Source organism: Diceros bicornis, chromosome 35 (assembly GCF_020826845.1).
Source record: "Diceros bicornis minor isolate mBicDic1 chromosome 35, mDicBic1.mat.cur, whole genome shotgun sequence".
In the NCBI taxonomy this organism is placed as follows: domain Eukaryota; kingdom Metazoa; phylum Chordata; class Mammalia; order Perissodactyla; family Rhinocerotidae; genus Diceros; species Diceros bicornis.
Window position 1 is genome coordinate 15,103,192 of NC_080774.1, and position 3,819 is coordinate 15,107,010.

Genomic DNA, 3,819 nt, shown 5'->3' on the forward strand with positions numbered 1-3,819 from the left:
GACACCCTCAGGAAGAGCTGATACATGAAACAGCCCTACCAGAAACTTCCTCTTTAAAAAAATGCCATGAATACAGTAAAATATTAATTGTAGATTCAAGGAGGTGGACATATGTGTGTTCATATTCTTTCCCCTTTTCTCTGTTTGAAAATTTCCCTGTCGCCTCATCATAAAATGTTGGGGAAAAACAAAAATTGCTATTAAGAAAATCATTTCTCCTGTTGTCCAAAGGCCTCTTATTGAAATACTTCTTCCATGATGAAATCCTCTTGAAACTAATAAAAAAAGTGTTTCGCCTGATGAACTGAGCCATGAAGTTGCACGGTTCTTTCTTTTTTTTCTCTTTTGCTCAGTGATTTTAACTCTTCAGCTGGCTCCCGACAGTCTTCCTCCTTTCGCTCCTCCTTTCCCTCCGCCTTTTGTTTTGCCGTTTCATCTTTTACCTTGTGGGAAAGTCTCTGCTAGGCGGACCTCTTCCTGTATACCCAGTATATTCCTGTATATCCTGGCACCTCCTTACCACCCGGTATATATTTGTTACGTAAACAAAGCGGCAACTTTTCAGCTGAGAATCTGGAATTTTCTGTCCCCCTGGTGGTGCCTCACACAGGGAATTGTACAGAGCAGGCCCTCTGGATAGATTTGCTGAGTCAAATGCACAGTTCTTATGGCCAGTTCTCCACTCCCAGAAGGATCAACCACCTTCAGGACGGCGTTTTACAGCACTGATAACAGCACCTCACAATTGCATTGCCAGGGCTTTTTTCCAAAGCCACTTGAGAAAGGTAATCTCCTTGGGCCCTCCCTACAACCCTTGGACCTACGGAATCATTGAGTCCCGTTTTATGTGTGAGAAACCTACAGCCCTCCGAGGTTAAGCTCAGGTTGCAAAGCAGGTTACTGGTAAAGCCAAGACTGGTCCCCCGTCTGTCCCACTCCAAGTCCTGCCAAAGTTCCAATCTTGTCACTTATACAAAGGCTGCCGTGGTCTGGCAGGCAGACACAGGCATTCCTCCAAGCGGGGCTGGAAGGAGGCCCCGCGACCACTCCGTCTGGGGCAGAGCTGGCCCAGGAAACACCCATCCTCTCTGGTTTGGGTGCAGGCTGTGGCCAACCCTGAAACAGGAGCTGTTAGGAAACGCCCTGCCTGACCCCCAGTCATGTTTCAGGTCACTCTGAACAGTAGAAAATGCCCTGCCTGGAACAGCGACCAGTGAATTGGGGGTTCACCGTGGGGTCCCCAGCAAGGTAGGGGCTTTTCAGAGCCCTCGTCTCACTCTCTGCACCTAACAGCTAATATCAACCCCATGGGACTGTTGTGAAGATAAAGTGAGCTGACATGTAGCAAGGACTCAACAGAGGTCTTGAAGGCATCACTTGGGGGTCTGTGGTGTGAGATGCACCCTGACGGAGCCAGTCAGGACTCCTAAATCCCAGCATCATCGATGAAACATGGGGGCTCAGACACCTCTGTGCTCAGCTACACATGGCTGTTTCTGTTTTGTTTCATTTTTACCTCCCACGAACTGAAAAAAACTTGCTCTGGACTAAGTGCTTTACATACCTTAGTTCATTGAATTCTCAGCACAATCCTGAGAGGTAGGCATTATCATTCCCAATTTACAGACGGCTCAGAGGGGCCAATTTACATAGCAAGTAAATGGGGGAGCGCGGATTTGAATCCAGGTCCAAAGTGGTGTTGTCTTGATCAGTCTTGGAGGGAGGAACAGAATGGGGTTCCTACTTGACTCCATAGCCAGTGCTCCTGCAGCCTGGGTCTCTGAAGCCACCAAGCAACCTATTATTTCTGCCCTACTACTCCTCTTGTCAAGGCTTCTCCCTAGAGGTAATGCTGAAAGGTTTCTTAGCAACAACCTGCTTCTGCCTTCAACCTAGAGATATTCCCCTGGGGGCTGCAGAGAGGGCGGGGCAGCCAGACAGCTGGGGTAGCAGCCTGGCCCCTCAGGTCCAGCTCTGAACCCCTCATTTCAAGAAGTACTAAGACATAAATGACAAAATCCTACCTGTGCCCCCTTGGATGGGCCTGGGATCCACAGGCTGGCACCTCAAGGAACAGGGACAACAAAATCAACCTGGCTTGTTCTCTGGAGAAGAAAGCCTGCTAAACCTTTCCCCAAACACCACCTTCTCCCACCACCCCTCTGCCTTTTGCCCAGAAGAATTGGGGTGCAGATGCTATAGCAAGAAAGTTCCTGAAATCAGGTGAAGTTCCAAGAAGAAGCTGGCAGGATGAGATGGGAAAAGTGGAAAATGGAGAGTTGTCAAATGAGTCTACAATTTTTAACCAAATCTCAGCCTTTCCTCTCCAGATTCCACATCAGGAGGGTGAAGTTTGGTGCTTCTGAGTGGCGAAGAACCACGGGGCTTGGAAGGCAGATCTGCCCCTAGAATCCAAAATGTTGCTTACAGAGGGATCAGGAAAATGACCATCCAGTTCCCTGAGAAATGGGCAGCCAGGGGCTGAAGAGAGGCGGATGGCTCACCCACCCTAAGAGATGAAAGCAACCCAGTCGTGTGCTGGCAAATGTTCAACCACAGACTCTCTGGCTGGTGGCACTGGCGGATGATTTGTAGTGTTTGCCAATTTCCATGGTGTAAATACTTCCACGATAGCCAATTTCAAGCTATCACTGTGAAGTTAGAGACTTCTCTAGACTTCACTAGAGTGTTATATGCACAATGGGCTCTCCTGAGCCAGTACCACTGGGACAGCCCCACTTTGCCCCAATGAGACAGCTCCCAGGTGGGAAACTTGACAGGATCACCCAGGAGAAGACCTGCTGGAGCCAAACCACGACTCAGGTAGGAAACACGTTTTGATCACTCTCCTGTTCTTTAATCTCACGTTCACCTGTTGAATGCACTTGTTGGCCATAAATGTTATTTTCCTAACTCCAAATGGGGACATATGGATTGACAACCACAAGTGTATTTAATTTACGGGGATAGAGGAACTTAGTAAACTCAGGGTATTCTGAGACAGCTGGGATGAAGCATTTTCCCAAAGTTGACACACCTATTTTTTAGACAGCATTTGCTTTTTGCCTGATTGTAAATATAACGTGCTCATTCTAGAATAATGGAAAAAACAGAAAACCAAATGTAACCGTAACCCATCTAGAAATAATCAGTATCATCACTAGAAACATCTAGTCTTCTGCTGGGTTCCAACATGTGTGATATTTTTTTACACAGTTATGATGACAAATTTTATACAAAGTTTTGATTCCTGCTTTTTTCTTTAACTTTGTGAGTATATATTGTATTTTTTTTTTGACACCTAGCTAGTCTTTTTAAGTGGAAAAGTAATAAAATACTAATGGTAAAAAAAGAAATCCAAATGAAACTTGTGGATATTTTGCTAAGTGAAATAAGCCAGTCACAAAACGACAAATACTATATGATTACACTTATCTGAGGTACCTAGTACAGTCAAATTCCTAGAGATGGAAAGTAGAAAGGTGATTGTCAGGGCTGGGTGGAGGGAGAGAGAAATGGGAGAGTTGTTTAATGTGTAAGTTGTTTCAGTTTTGCAAAATGAAAAGAGTTCTGGAGATGGGTGGTGGTGATGTTTGCACAGCAATGTGAATGCACTTAATGCCACTGAACTGTAAACCAAACCAAAGGTTCAGATGAACTGAACCGAAAAAGGTTAAGATAGTTAATTTTATGTTATGTGAATTTTACCACAATTAAATTTCTTTTTAATGCAGAAGAAAATGGGAAAGTGGAGAACAGTGAGGAAAGAATGATACACATATAGGACAGAGAACAGAGATACTTCATTGGTGTTTGTGA